General features: G+C 35.8%; 1 protein-coding gene and 1 long non-coding RNA gene across 2 annotated transcripts in view; both read right to left on the bottom strand.

Annotated features, from left to right (window-relative positions):
- LOC134672402 (serine-rich adhesin for platelets) overlaps nucleotides 1-27,336 on the bottom strand; it is a 346,211-nt gene that overhangs the window by 201,421 nt on the left and 117,454 nt on the right. The window lies entirely within an intron of this gene.
- LOC134672697 (uncharacterized) lies at nucleotides 8,681-9,607 on the bottom strand. Its single transcript, XR_010099372.1, has 2 exons — nucleotides 9,193-9,607; nucleotides 8,681-9,045 (listed from the first exon to the last, which is right to left on the bottom strand). It is a non-coding gene; the product is annotated as an uncharacterized LOC134672697 (long non-coding RNA).

Genomic DNA, 27,336 nt, shown 5'->3' with positions numbered 1-27,336 from the left:
TTAAAATTAGGGTTCCAAAAGAATTTTGCTGTGACCCAGTTACACTTACAAACTCTTTAGAAAGACATTATGATTTGTTTTAAATTTAGATGTAGTTAATTACTGTTGTTTTCTTTTTCAGTGTGATTGGTAAAAACATGTGCTAATAATGGATGTCGATAAATATCTAAACCGCCACGATTTTATGCTTGTATTAAATCATTGATGATAAATCTGAACTACAATCACTAATATCACTGGGGTATTTTTTATCAATTCATTAATATTAAAATATTTTGTACGGAACCACATTATGTGGCTTAGGCCTGAACTTATATAAGCAAGATATAAGTAGCCATTACAGATCAAATTTATCATTTACAAGTAGTCGTTTTCTACCTTTATGTATCTAACTCGGTTTATAAAAGACATAAAAACTCAGCTATAACGCTGTTGTCTTTTAAAAGAAAAAAACAAAACCACTATACAACAGTTTTGTGATATAAAATAGTCATTGTGACGTTTACAGCGATGATATATAATAGGGATTTGAAAACTACTAAAGCGCTTTTTAACGCTATAAATATGTCCCAAAAACGCTACTATAGAGCAAAACAGTTCTATAATAGTGTTCATATGACTACTAAAGTATTATGTATTATAGCAGTGATCTCTAAAGCTACTATATCCTGAAATCGTTGTATATTTGGGGTTTTGTCACTGTTAAAAGACAAAACTATAGCGGCTAGCAGGGAACCTTAATAGCGCAAACTACTAAATTATTATGTACTATAGCAGTGATCTCTAAAGCCACTATATCCTAAAATCGTTGTATAGTTGGGTTTATGTCACTGTAAAAACACAAAACTATAGCGGCTAGCAGGGAACCTTAATAGCACAAACTACTAAAGTATTGTGTACTATAGCAGTGATCTCTAAAGCCACTATATCCTAAAATCGTTGTATAGTTGGGTTCTTGTCACTGTTAAAACACAAAACTATAGCGGCTTCCAGGGAACCTTAATAGCGCAAACTACTAAAGAATGATGTACTATAGCAGTGATCTCTAAAGCCACTTTATCCTAAAATCGTTGTATAGTTGGGTTTTTGTCACTGTTAAAACACAAAACTATAGCGGCTTCCAGGGAACCTTAATAGCGCAAACTACTAAAGAATGATGTACTATAGCAGTGATCTCTAAAGCCACTTTATCCTAAAATCGTTGTATAGTTGGGTTTTTGTCACTGTTAAAACACAAAACTATAGCGGCTTGCAGGGAACCTTAATAGCGCAAACTACTAAAGTGTTATGTACTATAGCAGTGATCTCTAAAGCCACTATATCGTAAAATCGTTGTATAGTTGGGTTTTTGTCACTGTTAAAACACAAAACTATAGCGGCTTGCAGGGAACCTTAATAGCGCAAACTACTAAAGTATTATGTACTATAGCAGTGATCTCTAAAGCCTCTATATCGTAAAATCGTTGTATAGTTGGGTTTTTGTCACTGTTAAAACACTAAAACTATAGTTGCTTGCAGAAAACCTTAATAACGCAAATTAGTTGCATAAAAGTGATTCCATATACTATTATACAGTAATATTGCTCTATAGTGGTTATATTTGACGCTATTATAGTACACGCCTATAACGGCTCTATAAAATGGTGAAGTAAACCTTTACATCAATTGCTTATAGATTACATTAGCTGTATAAGCCTATAGAGCAAAAAGGTGTTGCCAAACGCTTTTATACAACAGGTGGTCACCTCTGAAACCTTAATACGACGTCTATACAAGCTTTTAGCGATAAAAACTAAAATTATAGGACTAAAATGTTACTTGGGTATAGTACTTATTCTGATTTTCCTCTTCATTGTGTTCCATTTTCAAAAATGGCTTATTTTTCATTCGGCTGAGTGCATTTTGTGTGTACACCTTATCAATAACTTAAATGAGGTTTTAAAGAAGGCTTACTGATACATTGCGGATTATGAGAGACTCGATGTTCAGTTTATTTTATTTTGTAAACGAAAGGTTCCGTACCATAAAGCAAAAAAAAACGGAAAAAAATGCAAAAAGAAAACGGTCACCCATCCAAGTACTGACCACGCCCGACGTTGTTTAACTTTGGTCCAAAATTACGTTTGCTGTATGGGAGCCCCACTTAAATCTTTATTTTATTCTGTTTTTAGTATTTGTTGTTATAGCGGCAACAGAAATACATCATCTGTGAAAATTTCAACTGTCTAGCTATCACGGTTCGTGAGATACAGCCTGGTGACAGACAGACGGACAGACGGACGGACGGACAGCGAAGTCTTAGTAATAGGGTCCCGTTTTACCCTTTGGGTACGGAACCCTAATAATGACATTGGGCAAGATCAAACTTTTAAAGTCTTATCTTGATATTGGTTATTACATCTTACTTACGGCGCGATTCGGAAAATTTATTTATTTGAATTAGAGATTCACTAGGTATGAAATAGTAAAGATATGTGACGTTCCACGGCAAAAGGTACCATTGCCCCGGCTGAATATTGGAGCGGCGTTAATAGCGTAAGCGCCAGCCGTCATAAGGTACCTTTTGCCGTTGAACGTCATATATCTTTACTAATATTTCATATCTAGTGAATCTCTAATTCATTTCCCGAATCGCGCTGTTACTGGCCAATTGGAACGTGAACCTGATATCAAAATGATGTTTGAATCATGTCAGTTAGCTGAGACTTGTCTGTACATGTATTAGTGCGAGAGAGAGTAGAGAGACGCCCGCAGCAATGACAGCTAACTAATAATTATGATTCCAATATAATTCAAATGCCTATCGGTTTGATGTCAGGTGCACCGCATCATGTCAAATCAATAACAAATCAAGGTGGGACGTTTAAAATCGGAATGCCGCTCCAAGAAGCAAACTTATATATATTTTTGTTTCACGAGATGTACCTAGAGAATAATAGACTGAAACTGACAGGCATTGGAAAGCGCCATCTGTTATCAACATCCAGCAATAACTGCGCCACATATATCATCCAGAATCCCATTTTAAAAGTAATTCTATTCCGCAATTGGATTTCGCCAATCTTACGGGAATTACCTCGTTATATCGGATTCCTTTGGTGGAGGGTTGCAGTCTAATTCCCCACGATGACCAGTCGGGTTGGGGAATGTTTTGTTTGTGATATTTGGTTCTTGCTTGTTTAATGTTGTTTCATTCCGGTGGCTGATGGCTGTATCCTATGCTTTCTGATCCGATGGCGGGTTTGGAGTAGGCAGGGAGTTGCACCTGTTCCTCAATACATCAAATGCATTCAATCGATGTGTTTTTGTTGTTGATTGTAACCCAAAAACGGAAGAAGAAATCAAAAATTACATCACAAATCTACAATCACATATAGGAAATATAGAACCAGACTGTACTGATATTCAAACCTACTACAATATCCTGGAAAAAGGCATAACAGAGAGCTTGCTCCCCAAAAGTAACACCCAACCAGCTCAACATAAAATATTCAGCTATAGCACAGTCCAACTAATAAAAAGGCGCACTGAACTAATCCAGACAAAAAATAAAACCAAAGAGATGAAAGAGGAACTTAGTAGACTATATAAAGTAACCCATAAATCAATCAGGAAGGACTATAGCAACCACAGATACGAAATCATATCAAGAAATATCAAGAACTTCAAAAGTACAAAAAAAGCATATAAAGAATTAACTACAAGTAAGACATGGATACAAAAATTGGAACAAAATTCGAAGGAAACCAAGTCCAGGGAAGATATAATCAACCATGCAACTAACTTTTATAAGGAACTATACAAGAGACAAAATGACACTGAAATAGCGGCACAAACTTTTCACATAAGTAATAATAGTCCCATCAAACCAATTGAAGAGCCCGAAGTTTATGAACAAATAAAAAGGCTAAAAGCTGATAAGAGCCCCGGACCAGATAGATTATGTAATGAAGTCCTAAAAATAGGAGCACCAATTTTAGTTCACCGGTTATGCCAATTATTCAATATGGTAATGGATACAGAAATTGTACCAAAACAATGGTGTACATCGGATACTACAGACCCATAAGCCTTTTAGCAAGTATATACAAACTGTTCTCATCCATACTTTTAAAAAGAATATCTCAAGACATTGATAAACTGCAACCAAAGGAACAAGCGGGATTCAGATCAGGTTACAGCACAACAGACCACATACAATCATTAGATCAAATTATTGAAAAACACAGAGAGTTTAATACACCTTTGTATCTGGCTTTAATAGACTACAGCAAAGCCTTTGATAGCATTAGTCACAGCTCAATATGGAACGCACTACAACATTCAAATATAAACCAAATATATGAAATATATTTACACGCACAGTAAAAGTCGAGTTAGACTAGAAACTACAGGAGATGAAATAAAAATAGAACGAGGAGTTAGACAGGGGGACCCCCTATCTCCGAAACTTTTCATCGCAGTACTCGAAAATATCTTTCAGAAATTAGAATGGAAAACTAAGGGAGTGCGGATAAATGGACGTTATCTGAACCACCTTAGGTTCGCTGACGACATAGTTATAATTGCTGATACTGCTAAAGACCTCGAGGAAATGATGAGCTCACTCGACTACGAAAGCTCAAAAATTGGTTTAGAAATGAACATAAATAAAACTAAGATTATGACCAACCATCGCAAAAGACCTATCGTGATTAAAGGAAACAATATAGAATATGTCAGTGACTACATATATTTGGGGAAGCAGCTGTCATTTAAAAAGTCTAGCAACGAAGAGGAAATAACAAGAAGAATCAACGCAACTTGGAGAAAATTTTGGTCTTTGAAAGAAGTTCTAAAAGGAAACTACAGTTTGCACCTAAAAAAGACTGTATTTGACACATGTCTATTACCCTGCTTATTGTATGCCTGCCAAACTTGGATATTTACAGACGAAATAAAACAGAAAATCAAATGTAGCCAAACAGCAATGGAAAGAAGTATATTAAAAATTAGAAGAATTCAAAAAATAAAGAATGAAAACATTAGACTAAAAACTAAAATCACTGATACTCTCAGGCACGCACTCTCACTCAAGTGGAGATGGGCTGGACATATCTCACGACTCAAAGACAGAAGATGGACTATAGAAACCACACGTTGGAAAGGACCAATTGGAAAAAGGAATCCAGGTCGACCAATAACACGGTGGGCTGATGATATCACACAAGTCACAGGAGCCGACTGGATAAAGTTAGGCAATGACAGGGAGGCATGGAAGAGGATGGAGGAGGCCTTTACCCAGAAGGGGTCCATATTTTATTAAACATTAAGAACTAACATACTAATTACCTATTTTCTATTCTTTTCTTACTACAACTTACTAACAAAAACTGTAAAATGTATAACTTTATGAAAATATGGAATAAATGGCTTTATTATTATTATTTTGTGTCTCCTTTTGGATTTCACGGGCCTATAAATCCCGGTCTTTTGATAGGCTTGCGTGGGGATATAGATCCAACACGTAGAGGCCCCTTGGAGAGCTTTAATGTCATGTAGAACGCCTGCTGGAACCCGTTCACAGGCGCAACAATAGACACCCATGAACCGGTCGCAGCAGGCATTGGGACTATTGTAGAAAAAGTGAACAGTATTCCGGGCTATGGATTGATGTTTGGGTGGACAATGAGACTGGGCTATTGTAAAAGAGGTCCGGACACCTGCCATAACAATGTTAACACCGTCATCGAGGCAGGCGGTGACTCGCCGCTGACTAGATGGGCCCCTGAAACTGCCGTCGCGAAGACGACCAGGAGCAACATCGGTGTGAGCGGCTCAGGGGTGTCGAGAGGTGTGCGCCGCTTTCTACCCAGTGACTGTTAACAGCCACTGTGCCAACTCGCGTCTTATGCATCTTTCACTTCCACCCCTGGAGCATATAGCTCTAGCGACTCCTCTCTGGACGGCCAATGAAGGCAAGCCAGAGCTGAGAGTCCTGCGGGTCCCCTTGGGGTCCACTCCGACCGACGAAGACACGCCGGAGACGGAGACCCTGACCGACTCTCGGGAGCACTCGGGTCCGTGGGGTCGTTACTCCCCAACAGCTCGCCACAAGCTGCCCTGCGGGCTTATTATTATTATTATTATCGGATTCCTTTTATAAAATGTGTGAAATATTAGGAAGATATTGGCAATGGCGGTGTGGGTGAAAAAGGTCATGAACTTTTATGTTTATCAAACAGAACCTCTGTTTGATCAAGCAGATTCAAATTCTATCGATAGAACTGTTTGCAATTTGTGTAACAATACAGAAAATGTCGTTAGTTGAAGTTTCAAACTATGTAGTTAGTTACCTACTAGTTAGACAACATGTATAAAGTTGTCAATTTGGTTCCAAAACACTATCATTTGGCTTTCATACTTGGAAATCTAAGGAAATCGATAATTTTCCATTCTACTTCTAGTTGATAATTAAAACCTCTTAATTATTTTAGAAATACTTATACATATATTATTGACTTTAAGGTTAGTTTTACAGATGCAAATAGTTTAATTAATTTAATACAATTATTGAACCAAACTACAGTGACAAAGATAATATATACAATTGAAACATTACGCAACAGCAACACTAACTCCCAACCACATTTTACACCACAAGGGCGACAATGTAGCGTTCTACACTAAAATGTACTATTGCCGTTATCACTGCAGTGTTGGGTGGGCTAGTGTGGATACTCTACTTTATCGACTCTATTCGTTTTTATCGTCCCAAGATATTGGAACGTATTTTCTAGTTTGTCGTTTGTGTGCAAACATAACGTGAAATGTGTTTTGATTTCAAATTTCGTTTTTCGTTATGTAACTAAATTTAAAAATCTGTTGATCAATGTTTATGATATTGTTAATGTAGCATGATATATCCGTTTTCCTGTATAAGAAAACGCACTTATACGTAAGCATATACTATACGCAATCAATCTACTATAGAGTTAGTGTAAAGTAAAAATTCTAAGTTATCTTACTAAGCTAAATAATTAAAGAAAATAAATATATATTCGACCTGTCTTAGCCTTGATTATTCCTGCCAAAATTTAAGTAGAAAATTTGCACATGTCTACACAAGGGTACATTAGTAAATGCTGATATAATTGCACTAATTATTAATTATTTCGGTTTAAAATGTGTGCCTCGCAAAGATGATCATTGATCAAAACATGGCGCGTAACGAAAATTACCCTCTACGTTAGATTAATTCATATCATAACTATCACGCGTATTCGGGAAACGAGGTAATCACAAGATCTAGAGACGATATAGAGATCAACTAGATTTACATTAGATATCGACTAGATGTGACTTGGATAGCTCAGTCATAACTTGTCGAAATCGTTCAAGAGGACCTCCAGAATCGCAGAAACTTCAAACTTGACATATCTATCTTACAAATATCTTTAAATTATCCATATCGTAACTTGTTGAGGTCTAGTAGAGATCTAATTCATTTTCCGAATCGAGCCGTATGTACAATTGAAGGTACAGTCAAGTATGGATGCACAAATCATCTCTAAAATATGTGCCATAGCTTTTATATCAGCGAATTAAGAACTATGTGGGACATATTTTTGAGTAAGTTGTCTACACCCATATTTTTACGTTTGACTGTACGCTGATACTATCTATGAGGTATATGTGAGTGTCATGTTAAAAACAAAGCAATCGTTATGCCCACATATTGGCGGACGCTATTTAAATTGTCAAGCTTTAACGACAGCGGATTAATTACCGACTGATATGTTAAAATGAATTTTTATTTGCGAATTTTTTATAATTTTTGCTACTCTATATTTCTGAAACCAATCAATCATCAATGAATATTTATTCATGTTGACAGAATAAATAGTGCATATATCGAGTCAATTCTGACGACTTTCCTTGGGCTTGCCTTTAATGATGAAACAGTTTTAATACCCTATTATGTGCACAATGTGCACACTTTTAGTACTCCTCGATTTTTCGAGGGCATTCGATTGTTTGAATATTAACCTGCTATTATCGAAGTTGAGCTACTATGGTTTTGACCATAAAACTGTAATGTGGTTTGCCAGCTATCTGTCTAACCGATCGCAAATTGTAAAAGTGCATCTCAGTGATGGTTCTTCACTTTTTTCTGAGAAAGCCGAGCTAACTAGAGGAGTTCCGCAAGGATCCGTGATTGGCCCGCTCCTGTTTATATTATATTCTGCAGATATTACATCTCACATCACGCATTGCAAATACCACATCTACGCAGATGACATACAAGTATATATATCATGTAAGCCCGCCGATATCAACAGTACCATAGGGAAACTAAATGAAGATCTCACCAGAATTGCTGGATGGGCTACACAAAACTGCCTACTACTTAACCCTAGCAAAACAAAATACCTTGTGTTTGGCAGCAAGCAGCAACTGGCCGGTGCCAGCATTTCAGTGGATGTTCTGCTAATGAACAAACCAGTTGAGAGGGTGTATGAGGCGCGTAACTTAGGTCTCATAATGGACTGCGGACTACGATATGAGAAACATACCGCTGAGACAATTAGGAGTTGCTTTTATAAACTTAAGGTACTATATAAAATTCGGCCATATTTAAGTGAAAACTTGCGCATTCAATTAATTGAATCACTCGTCCTATCAAAGCTGAACTACGTGGATGTTGTGTTTGGGCCAAGACTTCTTGCAAAAACTAAACGACTCATACAGCGTGTTCAAAATGCCTGTGCTCGCTTCTGTTTCGATATTCCGTTGAGAGCTCACGTGACCCCATATCTGAATAGCCATAGCATCCTCAAAATGCAACACCGCCGTAAACTACACTTGGCTTGTTTGCTCTTTGGCGTACTGAACTATAAAACTCCTTCATATCTCTTCAACAAGCTATCTTGCATCAAGCTCCGCGAACGCCGTGATTGTGGGATTCATCTGTTGACGCCGCGTCATGCCTCAGCCGCTTTCCGAGGAAGCTTTAAATATTCTGCGTCCCGCTGTTGGAACAACATTCCGCCCCCAGTGAGAAACCTGCAAAATATATATAGTTTTAAAACAAAGCTCAAACAGTATATGCTCAATCACCAGCTTAACCAGGAAACCTGCAGATTAGAAACCAGCTGCCTGTAGTCAAGACTCTTGCTGTTGTTGTATTGTATTGTAAATTTTGTTACTTACCACAATGTTCTTGTTCCTTCCGCATAGGAGTCAACACCATTCCCGACACGCCATCCTTTTTATCTGTGTCATTTTCATTATGTTTCTATTTGTTTAACTTTGGTGTTGTTTTTGTTTATATATTTTAGCCAACTTTGTAACATTGTTTTCATGACTAAAAAGTTAAAACTGATTGAGATTTTACATAATATTATATTAGATTCACTCACTTTATTGTTTGTCAAATCTGTCATCGAATTTAATTTCGTGTAGCTACCGCTGGCGCTAGTTATGCGCGCTTAATGCCGCGCCACGATGTGACCCGACCGGATTGTACAAGTTCGATCGGTTAATCCGTGTACTTAATTCATCTCTTTTTGTATTAGCTGTGTAAAATGTGTGTAATCTATTTTTCGGTTTATTTTATGTTTCTTTACTAATTTTTTTTTTGTCTGTTACCTTCCGTGATTATTTCTCACTTGATGGTCTAATCGGAAGATCAGCGCTGGAAGTCGCCAGCAACATGCTGAGATGGGACCATTTCGTGACACTTTATTTTTCACTATGTTTTTTCTATGTATGTCTGTTGTCTGTGTGTTTACGAATAAAAAAAAAAAAACTATTCTATTCTATTCTATTCTATTATATTTTTGCTTTATTTCAGCCCAATTCGAAATCAACAAAACCGGTTTTACTTTTAAAATTTGACCTAAACAATACAAGATAACGTTTGGAGTGAACCATAAAAGTTTGTAACAAATATGAAGTTTACTTTAAGTAATTGTATTTTATTACTAAATAGATTAGACTAAACTTATTTCTAATTAATAAGTTACTGACAGTAAACTTTTTCTAAAATGCTCGTGCCCCCTAGAGTGCAGCGGACAAATGAAATTGCAGCAACTTTCTCACACCACAATAATGGACGCCGCGGACGCACTCAACTGAGCAACTTTGTGACAATCTCTGGGGTGCAATGCACCCGTTTTGATTTTTACTGCAAGTCATTCTCTTGGCGTTTATTTTTGTGAGTTTTGCAGGTGTTTGTTATGTTAGATATGAGGTGTAAGGGAGTTCTGTAAGATATACACACTACACGAAACATGACTGACGTTCAATTTGTTTTAAACTGTCAATACACAAGGAATAATCGTGAAAAGTAAAAAAAAAGGCGAGGATATACTGGCGACAATTTATTACAATAACAATTGTATAAACTATAATCTTACATTACACATTACAATAAACGAAATACAAGTTTGTATAAAAAGTTCATTAACTTACGCGAGCCAAAGTTTTGTTGTAAAATAAATAAATGTAAAACCGAAATGCAGCATGAGAAAATAATTAAATCTCGCACATAAAAACAATTAAGATTAAAACAACAGGTGTAATAAAATTAGTCGCTGCTATAATGACACCACGGTGTTTTTCTCTGTCTTGTCATGTATTTCTTTCTTTCTTTTTTTCCTCCCTAGAGATGCAAATTAATTACATGTTTATTTTTAATTCCGATGTTTAATTAAAATAGCGCTGGAATTAATTTAGAAAAAGGATAATCCGATTTCAGTCTTTTTTCTAAGACTGGGATTAATTCTAAGATGATATCTTAAATAATGCAAACGTAGCTCACAAAAAATAATAAATGTCAACCCCGAAGTTACAAAAAATGCAAATATAAAAGCCAATTTTGAATATTTAGCTGTTATTCATAACGCTGATCATTAGGAGTTTTTGTGGACCTTTTCCTTTTTCATAGAAAGTTTCGTATTGTGAACAGGTTTTCACAAAACTTGTGCATTATGAGGAATAAAATAATTGGCGCAATAACTCCCATAGTTGCATTTATCCCGACTGACCATATATCTAGACTTATATCGACCGGGATATGAACAGTGATTACCTTTTTTATTACCGATATTTGCTCCCGATACCCACCAAAAAGATGCATTTAACTGCGTCGAAATATCGGGAGCTCGAAAACAATAAAAACCGGGCAAGTGCGAGTCGGACTCGCGCACGAAGGGTTCCGTACCATAATGCAAAAAAAAGCAAAAAAAAAAACGGTCACCCATCCAAGTACTGACCACTCCCGACGTTGCTTAACTTTGGTCAAAAATCACGTTTGCTGTATGGGAGCCCCACTTAAATCTTTATTTTATTCTGTTTTTAGTATTTGTTGTTATAGCGGCAACAGAAATACATCATCTGTGAAAATTTCAACTGTCTAGCTATCACGGTTCGTGAGATACAGCCTGGTGACAGACGGACGGACGGACGGACGGACAGCGAAGTCTTAGTAATAGCGTCCCGTTTTACCCTTTGGGTACGGAACCCTAAAAAGGTAATGAAGGTTCATATCCCGGTCGATATAAGTCTAGTGAAACTAACCGGGAATCATTCATAACCGTGACCATATACCTACCTAAATATTTTATGTGTTCTTACATATTTTATAACTTTGATGCGGACATGTTTGGATATGACCAGGGGTCGTACAAAAAGTGCGGATGACGTCAAACCACTTATAGGATGATTTCAAATAGTATTTTTGATTTTCATAAACAATTATCACTTATCATTTATCAACCTCTTTATTAAACGATATCGCCACTTGAAATGAGTAAGTACGTTTTTGACTGACACATTGTCAATCAGATGAACAATAAATTGACTTCGTTATTGTTTAGCTATTGTATCTTCACGATTATATTTAGCTAATATTTATATTTACTAATGTATAAGAAAACGCTCTAAAATGTCATCTTTACTCGAATATTGTGGCAATTTTCCGTTTTTGGAGGTACGTGACACGGAAGTTTAAATACAAACTCAAACATCATCCTGTGTGCAAGATTACGTCATTTTTACGTCATCCGCACTTTTTGTCCGACCCCTGGATATGACATTTCGAAACCTCCCTCCCTACAATGTCAATGTTGGTATACTTTTTTTACGACAAAGGAGGCAAACGAGCAGACGAATCGCCTGATGGTGAGCGATTACCGCCGCCCATGGACACCTGCAACACCAGAGCTTGTAAGTGCATTGCCGGCCTTTGAGAAGGGAATACGAAGATTTTAGTACATTAAAAAGTAATTTCATTCATATTCATTGGACCTACCCAGTATCTAGTTCACATAACATTATTATCCACTTGCATTAAACCAGCAGTTCTAACTGAAGGTATAAATAAATAATACCATAACAGCTTCAATATGCGCTTTTAGGGTAATGAGAAATAGGGCCGAATTTTTCCGGCCGACTCACATTTCCATGTAAAAAATAAAACAATTATGCGCTAATATATAAACCAATTTTATAGCAGAAAAGTAACTTTAACCAATATCAAACTACTTTTTTCCTTATTTTGCCTGGTTTTTAAACTCCTGGTACAAAATCAATTTCCGCGCTCATCATTGGGTTTGGTCGCTTTTCTACAGTAAGTGGAAACTTTTTAGTTGGAAACTTGAGTTTCAATTACACTAACTATAAACAGGAATGTTTTGGATGCCAATTTTAAACGAAAATTAGTGTGAATTTTACACATTAAAAATTTAGTACATTAAAAAGTAATTTCATTCATATTCATTGGACCTACCCAGTATCTAGTTCACATAATATTATTATCCACTTGCATTAAACCAGCAGTTCTAACTGAAGGTATAAATAATACCAGAACAGCTTCAATTATGCGCTTTTAGGGTAATGAGAAATAGGGCCGGATTTTTCCGGCCGACTCAGATTTCCATGTAAAAAATAAAACAATTATGCGCTAATATATAAACCAATTTTATAGCAGAAAAGTAACTTTAACCAATATCAAACTACTTTTTTCCTTATTTTGCCTGGTTTTTAAACTCCTGGTACAAAATCAATTTCCGCGCTCATCATTGGGTTTGGTCGCTTTTCTACAGTAAGTGGAAACTTTTTAGTTGGAAACTTGAGTTTCAATTACACTAACTATAAACAGGAATGTTTTGGTTGCCAATTTTAAACGAACTTTAGTGTGAATTTTACATTTTTATATATACAGGAGGTTATAAATTGATTTTAACGTGCACAATTGCACAACTTTTACACACAACTTACTTTTTTTTTGCCCCGTTGTTTCGACAGTGACGACGTTAGGTTATTAGTCGCAGAAAGACTTGTAGGGGGAGCGTGCCCAGATTATTGGCATGAATGTGTCATGGATACCCCTTACAGGTATCGTCAGGTGATATTGGAGTGCTGATAAAATGAATGTTATGATTTCGGTACATTTTTAGGGTTCCGTACCCAAAGGGTAAAACGGGACCCTATTACTAAGACGCTGATGTCCGTCCGTCCGTCTGTCACAAGACTGTATCTCACGAACCGTGATAGCTAGACAGTTGAAATTTTCACAGACGATGTATTTCTGTTGCCGATATAACAACAAATACAAACAGAATAAAATAAAGATTTAAGTGGGGCTCCCATACAACAAATGTGATTTTTGACCGAAATTAAGCAACGTCGGGCGGGGTCAATACTTGGATGGGTGACCGTTTTTTTGCCTTTTTTGCATTATGGTACGGAACCCTTCGTGCGCGAGTCCGACTCGCACTTGCCTGGTTTTTTATAAAATGTTTCGAGCTGGCTTCAAGATTCCCAACGGGCAAGTCTCCCGGACTGCCCCTAATTGTGAAACAAACGTATGTACAGCGATAAGTGATAATAACGCGACAATGCAAAGCCGCCCCCACCAGGTCAAGGGTAACCAGGTCACTCGGGATCTCCGGATATCCGCAGATATTAATGTCCGCCAGAGAACGCCGGATCAAGAATTATTGTCCTAATTAAGCTGACGACCCGATACAGAAACAAACAGATAAACCACTCGAAACTGCGTGACTAGTTTTATTTTTATTCAGTCAAAAATTAAGATGGTGGTATATTTTTTAACATAAAATACATAAAAATATAAAAGAACTAAGTAATTTTACTTCATTACTCCGTATTCACGCATAGGGTTTCTGCTCGAGAATTCCCGAGGCGAGAAATCTCGAGAAATTTGTCATAAGTCGAGACGGGAAAAAAATATTCAATGCCTCGAGAAGTCGAGAAATAAATCTCTTGTGATAAGTAAAAAGAAAACGCGTATAACACATGATGTGTCTATAATGTATTTCTTTGGGTAGTTAAATAAATATGAACCATGTTTGTTTTATTACGTTTTTAGGTAGGAACCAACTTAAAACATTTATTACCAACCAAAAAAAAATCTACCTTGATCCGTCCCCTACCTATCGTTTTAGCTTTTACCGATTTTCATGTTTTGAAATTTTTGAACTATCATGATTCATGACATTCATGTAGTGTATTTTTATTTAAAACGCTTTAAAAAATGTTGTAACGAATTATAGGACCATGTAATAAGTGTAATAACAAATATTACAAAACTAAATTACTATTGATAAATCAAATCATCCCGATATATTCCTATTAGCAAAATATTACAATTTTAGCAGCTTTATTGTAACGTTGAGTAAGTACGAGTAATTAATATTACGTAGTAAAACTTCTGTAAGTTTTGTCACATCGAGTTAAATTTATTGACTTGAATATTGCTGCCTTATAAAATACCATACTTATTGTGGTTTGTTTACATTTTGTTGAATACCTAAAGAAATTCACTATACTATAGTGTTATGCTATAGTGACTATAACATAACACATCGCCAGTGCGCACGCCTGCACCCATTATTTTTTTTGTTGTTGTATTTTTAATTATTAAGTGCAATTTATGGTGACTAAAAATGTACCATATGTTTGATTATTGATCTCACCTACGATTCCTACGAGTCTCATTTGTAAAAAAGCGAAAAAAATGAAATAGGTAACATGATGTTTTATAGAGCTTTCAAAATTTCTCGAACTACTCCAGAAACTCGAGAAATCTTGGTCGAGAATTCCCGTGCCTCGAGAAATTAAAAAGGCCGAGAAACCAGAAACCCTATTCACGCATTTTAACAACCATAATTGTTTCCTATCAACAATATTTCTTTATAGGTAATTATTTTTTACATTAAATACCTTTTTATATTCATATTCAAATAAACTTGAGTAAACTATCCTGATATATGACAAATTAATGTTATCCATTATTCAGTTTACAAGTTTTACAACCTACACTACAGTGAGCGTGTCATGATGCAGTGTTAGTTCTTAATAATAATATATAATACTCGGTTAGATACTTTATAACTATTTTATATCATTTTAACTGTTGCCTCCGTAGTTTGCAGTCCGTAGACTTCAAAAAAATACGCCCTATATAAATAACTTCGTAAACTATTAGTAGAAATTAAAAAATATGCCGTAGGTTTTAGTATACTTAGGTACATACCTATTCGCTATTTTCCGTCTGAATCAGTACTTGATCTACTCGTACAAGCTTTACCCGTAAATTGGCTGTTCCTGTAATCTGTGACTTAACTTAAGCCTATTACGGGTATCGTTATAACGACTCGCTTGCTCGTAATGCCTGTAGCTGTGCGTATCGTAAACATCCATAAAAATGTTTAATTACTGCATAAAGTAACAAGAAAAAATCGCAAAGTAAATAATGTAATCAGACAGAACTATTGAAATTATAGCAATTCCTAATTTTATAAAAAAATGGCCTTTTTGGCATAAACAATCGGTTCTTTTTATTAGTTTCACCAAGTTCGTTTGAATGGTATAATTGTTTTACATGATGGGAACTTAAGATACACATACGATACAACAAAAAAATAATGTAACTTATTATTTAAAAAAAGCATAGTTACGTAAATGCGAGCAAGCCGCCTCGCGATGTAACATGAACCTGAGAGCCTGTGGTACTAATCATAATCATTCTTTATTGCATTCATGTAGAACATAATAAGTAACTACAAAGCAATATATATGTGAAACATGAACCCTGACAGGAATGTAATAAGACGTAGATGTCGTACAAATAGAAGAGCTCACTACTGGTTTACCACCAGCTCGGGAAGCGAAAGCTACAACAGTAACACGGACTGACAATCGCGTGACCTATGTCGGGCCGACCGGGACTGCCTATTAGCGTCAATACCTCCAATGACCACGTACATAACCGCGACACAGCCTCGGGTAAACTTTACATGAAGCGATGTGCTGGCACTATTTGTAACCTTTTAAACCATTTGTAACCCCTGAGTGAACGGAGACAGTATCTTATCATTTTACGTACGAGGCTGCTTGTTTATATGTGCATACAAATGAATGTTTTGACAAACGACAGTAAGATTTGGTAGTACTTACATAATAATTATAATACAAAATAATTGTTTCAATAGTGCCTTTTAGTGGCGTTAATCCCAGGAATTAGTGCCCTATAGCATATACGAGCTTAGCTCAGACATAGAAGGGCTGTAATCCAATTTAATCGCATTATCAATGCGTCAGTAGAAGCTAACCTAAGCTATTAGCAGATATAATAATTAGGTAGGTATTATGATTTTTGTGAACTAATCAACAATTATGTTAAGCCACACTAAAGTTGAGGTGATGAACTAAGTAATAGTAGTTTCAAGAGGTGATAGGTGGTCTAAGCATAATGATGATGGAGCGACGATATTTACGGAACAAAAAAATCTTCCGTCATTGACTGATTGACATTGTAATATTTAAAAAACTTACGCGTTTTGAACACAAACATATTAACTCACATTTACATAAATAACAACAATTAGCATTAACAATCAATAAATAACATTGCGTGGTGTTATTAGTGGGTGCTTTGAAAATGTGATGTCTACCCCAAATCTGATCGTTTGTTGTGAGGATCCTTGGAGTATAATTGTGTAAAGCAGATAAACTTTTCGGCTGATATGACGATAATGATTAAGTACAATGAAATAAGCTGCAATTAAATAGCAACTTCGACGTCGACTTCTGTTATTAAAATAAGATTTTTGAATAAGACAGACAAAAGTACAATCTGCGAACTGCAACAAGATGGCGGGCTCGTTTCAATTAAAATGTTTGAAGCGATTTGAGATAAAAGCTCGTCTCGTTTTTTGCTCTTCTTCTCTGGAGACTCAAGTTCTGTTAACGACGGTATTATTTTCGCTACAAAATGTGATTCTGATGCAGAATTAAATACTATTTCGAAGTAGCAATTACAATCTGTTCTTGTAGTTTATTGAATTTTATTAAAGCGTTGTCATTTAATTGTGTTTGCTTCAGGTGTTCCAGATGTTTATGTTTTGTTAACTTATTTGTTACGCAATTTAATAGTTTTAATAAGTTTGTTTAAACATTGTTCTTTAAGTAAACTGTATTTATCTTCTTACGTCACAACTTTACGACTTACGACAAATGGCAAAATTCTAGCTTTATAAGTAATTATCCTTTCAATTACCTTTTTTTGGTTCCGTACCCAAAGGGTAAAACGGGACCCTATTACTAAGACTCTGCTGTCCGTCCGTCCGTCTGTCACCAGGTTGTATCTCACGAACCGTGATAGCTAGACAGTTGAAATTTTCACAGATGATGTATTTCTGTTGCCGCTATAACAACAAATATTAAAAACAGAATAAAATAAAGATTTAAATGGGGCTCCCATATAACAAACGTGATTTTTGACCAAAGTTAAGCAACGTCGGGAGTGGTCAGTACTTGGATGGGTGACCGTTTTTTTTTTTGCTTTTTATTGTTTTTTTTTTTGCATTATGGTACGGAACCCTTCGTGCGCGAGTCCGACTCGCACTTGCCCGGTTTTTCAATCAGATGTAAACCTCACTTAATTCATTCAAATCCAGTGCATCATCATCATCATTTTAGCCTCCAGTCGCCACTGCTGAGCATAGGCCTCTCTTGGTAAACGCCCGTTGTGCCGGCTTAAATCCACTAAAGCGGTTAAAGCCTAACTGATTATCGTATAGAAATTACATGGTAAATATGGCACAAATAAATTATGAAGTTTCACCCGTATAATATGAACGTAAAATTTCACTGCAGCCGAGAGCGGGGATGTATTCAATTAAGAAAGAGCACTCATATCAAAACGTTTTAGCTAAATAATTATTTACCTAACGATCATAGTTTTTTTTGTTCAAAACTTAAATAGGTATGCCTTTTGATGTTATTCTTGCGTTAATAAGACTTGCAAACACTTTAAAAAAAAGGAAAACCTATACAACGTAGGGTAATGAATTCACACATAATATTTGTATCAATACCTTTTCTCGTGAGGAACTCAGCTAGCTGCAGGTAATGGGTAACAATTGCATAGCAGGTAGTTATTAAATTTCAGCAATCAGTGCTAAAACATCGCCTATGTTCCAACATAGGGATGTTATATTTTTCATGATAGAATTTTCAGAGTCGTGCTTATATTTATTTTTAATACAGTTGCTCAAAAAGTGCTACTTTACGTAGCTGTTTAGCGTGCGGAAAGTTGGTTATCTCGAACTAGTGCTTTTACCTTTCCCGCTTTTACTCGCCTGCGGCTCGTGGCAAGATATCTCGGTACTCGTGAAGTAATGACATACCTTCCGCACTAGCTTCGAAATGTACTATTTATTTATAATTGAAATTTCCGGCTTAGCTACAATACTGTGCACGCTATTGTTTCAAAAACATTTTGCACTGCACATATTCCGATTTGTTTGTAATCCCCCTTTCAAATATATTGGACAATGGTATTCCATATTCATGTGAACTTCTATTTAATCCACTAAAACTGTTATAAATTGATAGGACGATACGATTTATCCTTTTCAGCGATAAAACCGCCTGTTGTTACCACTGCTTGTATATCTGTTTTCTTTTGTACTGTTTTCTGTTATTGACGTATGCATTAAAGAGTATTTGTATTGTATTGTAATATCCTTCCTATTGTATACAATACATGAAAACATATAACAAATTTAAGCTAGTCGTACATTTTGTTTGATTAGTTTTTGATATTGGGATTGAATTTTCTGGTTATTATTTATCTGTGCCATAGACATGGCCGCAGTGTCGTAACTTTTAATGATGAGGGTCGAAAAGGAAAATTTAATTTTGTAACGTTGTCGACGGTTGACTTTAGAGATTTATATCGAATTTTAGTTAAAAAAAAAGATAAATGATAGTTTAGATTATAACCCGTACACTTCTCAATAAACTCAGTTTTGATCCGCCTTTAAAAAAAAGAGGTTCTCACTTTGACTTGTTTGTTTGTATGTATGTATGTTTGTACGCGATTATCTCGCGTTTGGCTGAACCGATTTTCCCTTTCAGAAGTTGATTCAGGATAACTTGCTCAATTATTTAAGTGTTATCTAATTGAGTATTTGAACTTTTAGCGTAAAACTGAAATTAATAAATATATGTACTTACGCAAAATTCGCTTGGAGCTAAAACCTTTAATACCTATATGTCAATTTTGTCGAATGGAATCTAAATAAAAGAAGGCATGGTAACTTGAAGATGAAATCGTAAATTAACAATTTCACATCATTGCTTAAACTTCCTTGCAGACTTACGACCTGATTCAAAATTTAAGATACGTCAAAAATTCGCTAAAGATACGACATTGATCGGATATGTCAGTGTCAAAAGTGTTTAGCGTTTCTTCAAACAAAAACGTATCTTTATCAAATTTTGACGTATCTTAAAGTTCAAACCACGCCGATATTTTGCGACAACTCTAAAGGATATCGCAGACCAGTATCCCAATATTTACACGTTAAACTTTTCATCTGTGGACGTGCCCTATCTGTTAATAGGGTTGACAAATTGTGGGCTCCCGTTCGGGTTATCAACAGGCCGGTCTTAATTTGCGGTTCGTACCTTACTTGCCAAATGCCAAAGTAATTTGATGTTGTCTATTTTGTGCTGGATTTTAGGTACCTACTTTAATGAAACTGGTTTTGCTGTAGATACTTTCATTTGGAATCATGGTGTAACATTGCTTATGTCAACAACAAATAATAAAAAAAAACTTAAGATATTAATTGAATTGATCTGTTATTATCAAATTCCTTAAACTTCGCACAGGGTTAACGTTGAAAAATAACGTTATTACCCAAAGTAAACAGGAAACTTCCAACTTTTAAACAGCTGTATAAAGTTTTTTTTATTATGAAAAATTACTTTTAAACAAAAAGGTGAACGAGAACATTTTTCACATATAACCAAATCTGGAGTAGCATTAATATTCCGCAAAAAAAAGTTTCGTAACATTTTTTACCGAAAAAATGACAAAGTAACTCGGACGGGAGTAACTCATCTCATCATGATAATGCGAAACAAAAGTTTGGGACAAAGTGTTTATTCAATTGCGCGAACAACAAATTAGGGCTCCGTTAAAACTGCGAACATGTTTAAATAGATAGTTTAAAGACCAAGATAAGTCTAAGTACAAAGATTTTGATAGCATACGCAGTGCAAGTGTTATTTATACGTCATAATTTCATAGAAGTTTGACGTTTGCAGTAATAAGTCGTTTTTCTGGGCTGTAAGGAAAGTTTTTTCTTATCTGGCACAAAAAAAAAGCTAGGAATTTTTGACCTTACCGCATAATAAAACGGTACAAGTTACACTTAAATTAAGAACCTTTGTAGGAGCATTCCATGAAATTGTCTACCGTTGTCCCGTACAAATGCGAAGTTTCTGAAGATTTAAAGGTATAAGAGTTTCCTTTTCTATGACAAATGGTCAAGAATATGCACAGAAAAATAATCGCCTGCTTTAAATGCCGAGAAAAAAGTCGCAACACAGGAAATACAATGCGTTTGTACGGGACAGCCCGTGGAATGCTCCTATATCTCTTTACACGTAGGTACTAATGATTAATGGCTTTATTCATAAACGCGCTACAAGCCCCAATTATCGTATTAATCGTTTGTCTTAATCTGTCATTTTGACTTATGTATTTGTAGGAAAGGGATATAACATAAATTAAGTAATTGAAGGTTGTAAAGCTTTATAAATAAGGGGGTAAATCAGTAAAAAAAATAAAAGCAAAATATATTGATGAGTATTAGTATTTCAGCATATTCGAGTTGCTTATGTCCATGGGCGACAGCGTCCGCTTCCGATCAGGTGGCTTGTCTGCTGACTATCACAATATAAAAAAATAATTAAACAAAAAAAAATTTTTTATTTGAATTCAGATATTGAAGTTTCATCAGTAAGCTATTCAATTTCATCAGTCAAGTTTTTCATCAGTATTCGCTTATTAGATTCTAGTTTCTAGATAGACTAGCATTCGATCGGGAAACCCCGTTTTCATAGAATTACCGTTGGCAGTGGATTGGCGTTTCCGGGATCTGATATTGTTTTATTTTTTTAAGAAAACTAAAAGGTTTCGTACCTTTTGTTAGTTTTGTTACACTGGAATATTGTTTTTGACTTAAGGTGGTGATAAATTAACGATTTCATGGCACGCAGATATTTTTATACTTACAACTACAATTTTAAAGCCTATTTTGTTTATATTTAAGTATAATAAAACTCGCCGTCATACAGATGTAGTGCATAATTGTTTTCCTTCGTTTTTTCTCGGAAACGTTCGTATTTCGCATGTACTTCAATCCACTTGTAATCCACGGTACTCCACTGAACCATAATTTACATCGTGCGATGACACAAAAAAAATAGTACCTAATCTTACACGATCGCAGAACCCTAAAACCGTGAAAGAATGTAGGTCAGCCGCCATCTGACCGAAGCACGTGACAGACAGGGATCGATAGTCAACCATCTTTGTCTTCCCTTCATTGAAGGCATTCTCTTAATTAAAACACTTTGTGCTGAACATATTCTGGAGAGTCAAAAGTCAACTAATTTCATTTTTATCCTTGTTAACCGACTTTAAAGTAACAATATTTTAATGTTAATTCTGTTTTTTATTTATTTAATGTTACCTTATCCTTTAATAAAACTCGTAGCGCTTTACCTGTAACAAAATATATGAAAAATTAAATATGTACATTTTAAAGCATACAGTATCTTCCACAGCAGTTATGGCGTTGACAACTTTTACAAAGTTACTGGAAAACTGTTCTTGTTTGTTCTTGAAAGTTTCATAAAGAATGTTATACATAATGCTTATATTACAATGCTTCAGTGTTGCCAACTGGGATTTTGAAAATATGCTAGACTAATGTCTAGATTATGCCAAAATTATGCCAAAGATAATTGAAATATGCTAAAAAAAATGCTAAAATGTCACTTGAAATTAGACACTTAAAGCACATACATTTTTCAAATTTGCCGCCTTTTTCTACTGACAAGATCTGCTTGACCAACTTTATATATAGACCGTCGACGACCATCCGTCCACAAAAGTCAAAATTCATATGAAAATATGAACCACATAAGGCGATGGCGCATTTGTTGCTGCCAAGTTAATGCAAACTTGGCTAGACTTATGCTAAAAATTACGCCAGATGCTAAATGGAAAATTTTGGTGCCAAAGCGAGTAAAAATATGCCAGATCTGGCATCATTTATGCTAAGTTGGCAACACTACATTGCTTCGTTATACCCTAGTCAACACAGGGGATTTATCTGGAGACACCGACGACAATACTTCCTTCGCCTGCTTTTCATAATAGCCGTGCAATATCAAGTGTTTCACACGTGACAATTTGTAAAGTTGTTATGAAAGCGCTTTTCCTGAAATCTTGTTATCCAATCTAGTTTAGCTTAAGTAAATACCAGATCAAAGATCAAACACAAAACGGTATATCCACGGAAATTCGTCGTTTAAGAATATAGTACTTATTTCAAACAAAACCCCATGGATACTGTTACCCAGAGATTTTTTTCAGAAATCTGGTCAAGAATCTATAAAGCTTTTTATCACGAATGGAATCCTTATCGATAACTTATTTACAAATATATTGATGTAAGCAATTATTGCTAATACAAAATATAGGATACGAATCATATTGTGCTCTAAAAATACCTGTTCCCATATTTGTTCTAAAAAGCTTTAAATACTACTATTAATAAAGTACAATAGCCAAATAACACAAAGGAAATAGGAACAAATATGTTTGCAGTCTCCATTAACGTAATAATACAAGATGTGTTATCATCAGGTATATGTTTCTTTACTGACTTTGTAAAGTTTGGCAAACCAATTTGTCAGTAAAAATTGACAGGAAATTTGCAAACGGTCGATCTCCTACACAAATTCTAAATTCGCGCCTTTCCTAGTGACAAATAGGTTTGCCAAACAATAATAACGAATCGTTTTGATAAAGATTGTTTAATACACTTCCCTATTCACGCACATCGTTAACAATTGTGTTACGTTAAATCTGCGAGAACATCTCTATCACGTAGAACAGCGTATCGGCGCGATTCGGGAAATGTATTAGAGATTAACAAGATACGATATGGTAAAGATATGTGACATCCCACGAAAACAGGTACCTTATGGCGGTTGGCGCTTACGCTATTAGTAAATACGCTCCAAAATTATTGCGGCGCTATACGACGTAAACGCCGGCCGCCATAAGGTACCTTTTACGTGGAACGTCACATATCTTCACTATTTCATATCTAGTGAATCTCTAATTCATTTCCCGAATCGCGGCGCGAGCCGCCATAAGATACCTTTTGCAGTGGAACGTCACACATCTTTACTATTTCATATCTGAGTCTCTAATTCATTTCCCGAATCGAACCGTCTATCGCATTTTACGGTATCATGACATGTTGATCCTGAATCACATCCGCACTCTACGTGACCCTCCAAACATGGAATATTTATCCGTCTGAAGTATTCCCTGACGGAAGATCCTAAAGCCCATCGCGTATTCGAACTTCAAGATATTCACAAGAGACGACACGTACTAGATCCATTCTAGATACGTTATAGTTTAGATATCTACTACTTAGTTCTCTTTTGCAGCGCAATTCGGGCAATCAATGTCACTTTTACGTTAGATAGAGTAAGATATCTATTAGATGTGAATTGGATCTCTAAATCATATCCTGAGGAAATCGTTCAAGAGTATCTCTAGAATCGCGCAAATGTCAAATTTGACAGCTTAGATCTTAAACATATCGTTATCGTATCTTGATGATGTCTGTAAGATATCTAATAGATGTCTATTTCAAAATCCGAATCGGGCCCGGAGCGATAATTCTGCCCTCCTAAGCCGAATAGTGCTATCTCAAAAACAAATGATTTTGAAAATGGAATTCTCAGCTATAGAAACTAAAGTATACATAAGTTAGCAATGAATTTTCTTTTGAGATAGCGCTATTTGGCTTAGCAGAGCAGAATATATCGGCAGATACCGTAAGATACGGCATCTACGTACTATTTGACGGAGTCCAAGAAGCTGTAAATATAGATTTTGGCATCTTACGATACCTTATCGCAAGGTATATTTCCTCTCTCCCACAATGTAGGTGCTAGACAGAGAGCGGTATATAGTTTGGTATCGTTGGCATCTGTGGTGCTTAGCAATTTTGTAAGGTATCTGTCAGTATCTGCCGATATATTATCGCTCCGTCTGTGACGAGCTTAATAATATTGTCGTTCACATTAGTTGTGTGGCGTTTTGTGTTCACGTCAGTATAAGATGTATTGTTGTGCTGCTAATGGCGGCATAATGTGACACAAGAAAATAAGCCAATCGGTAGGTACTGTAAATATTCAGGCCAAAGGAAGAAAAAGTTAGAAGGTTTAGTGTTATTTTCTCAAAAAAAAAAATTACTTAATTCGATGTTCGGACAAAACTTACATTATACCTGTATCTAGTCTCTCTCTCTGTGTGTGTCTCTGTGTGTAGTCTGTGTCTTCTCCTTCCGTGATATAATAATATAATTATCACTTTTTAGGGCGCTACTTGATTAAAGTTAATGATGGCTTAAGCTACTTCTTAATAGCAGCAAAATTAAAGTCTAATCTAATGAGACGGTGTTGTTTTTATCATGCACAACAATCATGTCATAAATCATAATGTCGTAAAATAATGACAAATGATGATTTGACCAAATAAATTAAATGCGAATCTACTGCGATAAGTTTATTGGAAAGTGAAATTTGGCGAAAAGTACGTATTTGGCCTAAACGGAACCGGAAGTAAATATACCAATGGCGTATCGTATAATCGTGTTGTAGCTTCATAACTTTGGTGCGCCATGCGTGACATGAGTGACGTTAGCGGTAATATAATAATACTAAGTTGCATCTCACATTCTCACATGTCAAGTGTAGTGAAGTTAAGCTCCATCGCAGGTTAGTATCGATTAGCGAGATAATAATTATTATGTAATTGCTAACTATCACCAGTGCCTGGTTTAATCAATGAATAATAATTAGGGGCATATTCTCCATCACATTTGTGTTTCAAAATGATATCAAATCAAGAGTGAACAGGCACCTTCTGGGCGAGCTCGCTACATCGTAGGCCACGTCTACGCCTCGGCTAGTCTGCGGCCATGAGTAAGCCCATTCATAATAAAAAAAAATATCAAAACTATTCCTAACATATAATATAAGCTTTTAATAGGTATTCAATTTCACGTGTGTGGTACCTAGAGCGCAATGACATGTGAACATGTTGTTGCCATGCCTGTGATTATATTATGTATAGGACACTCCTTATGAGAGCAGCCTCATGTATGGAAGAAGGTACAAATAATTATTTACCATTTTGGTTTATACTTTATAGCATGTCGATGGCAAACAATCAATTAGCTCGCCTGACACTCCTTGAAATTATTCTGAGACCCAACCATTTAGATCACAGACGATGAGCAGTCATGCAGTAGATAGAGCTGAGGATATCGTATCAAAAGAATCTCGGCATTGCCTTTTTCTGACACATATCAGAAGGCAAATCGAAGTTTCTCTTAAAAGTTCAGTATCACTTATAAGGGGTCATCCATTAATTACGTCACACGAATTTCTAGGTTTTTTGACCCCTCCCCCCCTCCTTGTCACACTTGGTCACATTTGGCAAACCCCTCCCCACTAGTGTGACGTCACATTTTTTCTACGAAATTGCCAAATCGAATTAAGTAAGTACCTAAGTATTATTAATATTTTATCAAAACATGTTTGACGATATAAATATTAGTAATTTTATAACCCAAAACTGCTTAGGAAAGAAAATTTAACGAATAAGAACGATTATCGTTTTAAAAACTTATTATTTAATTGTACAGTGAATAAAATAATTTAATTAAATTTTCAGTTCCTGATGAAGTTAAAGTGACGTCACAAAGTTTGTGTCTCCCCCTCCCCCATGTCACAATATGTCACATTTTCTTGACCCCCTCCCTCCCCCTAAACGTGTGATGTAATCAATGGATGACCCCTAAGTTCAATATACGCACAGCGCCCCTTTGAACTGTTTGAACAGTTTGAGTCATAACGCTCAACCCAGGTGCATTTGGTGACAACATTACTCAATATGGGGTATTAAAAGTTATTTGCAACCTGTCCCGACCCCGGGATGAAGTATTGCAATTTGTATAATAAATATCACTTTCTGAATACACACTAATGCTTTTGATTATTTGTCAAAAACTATTTAGTTTGTGTGGTCTCTTAATTATACGTAGTAGTTACAAATTGAATTACATATTATTTATTTTATTTATTTAGTTATTTATTATACTAGAAATTACAACTTTATTGTTACATACAATGCCACGATCTGGTTTTGTGCCCTTGCCTGTATATCTAGTTAGATTAAACTACTTAATCCATTGTTCTGATCAAGTTGATTGGAATTGATGCGTAATGCTCAACCACTAGACCTAGCGCTCATTTGAACGATGCGAGAACTCGCATGCGAGTTTCATTACATTGCGGCTTTCATCAGTCGGTTGAATTGGACTAACCAACAACAGTCCGCAATGTAACTAAAATCGCATGCGACTTCGCGCGCCGTCTAAATTATGGCCTGTGCACACCGGCTGCGTGTGCGTGACGTGCACGTGCGCGTGCGGCGTTGTAATATACAGATCCTTATGGCATACCGCTTGCGTGACGTGTACGTGTGCGGCTCCAACATTTTAGCGCACGCACACGCGCACGTCACGCACACGCAAGCCGGTGTGGCTCGGCCTTAAATCAGCATTTAGATTGAGGCATAACAATTAGATGAGCTATGTTGTAACTTCAAGGCTTGAGAACTTTCAAGTGTCCTTATCCAAGATTGAC

The sequence above is a fragment of the Cydia fagiglandana genome, chromosome 17, assembly GCF_963556715.1.
Source record: "Cydia fagiglandana chromosome 17, ilCydFagi1.1, whole genome shotgun sequence".
NCBI lineage: Eukaryota > Metazoa > Arthropoda > Insecta > Lepidoptera > Tortricidae > Cydia > Cydia fagiglandana.
The sequence above is the reverse complement of the archived record's forward strand: the minus strand, read 5'-3'. Positions and strand labels throughout refer to the sequence as shown.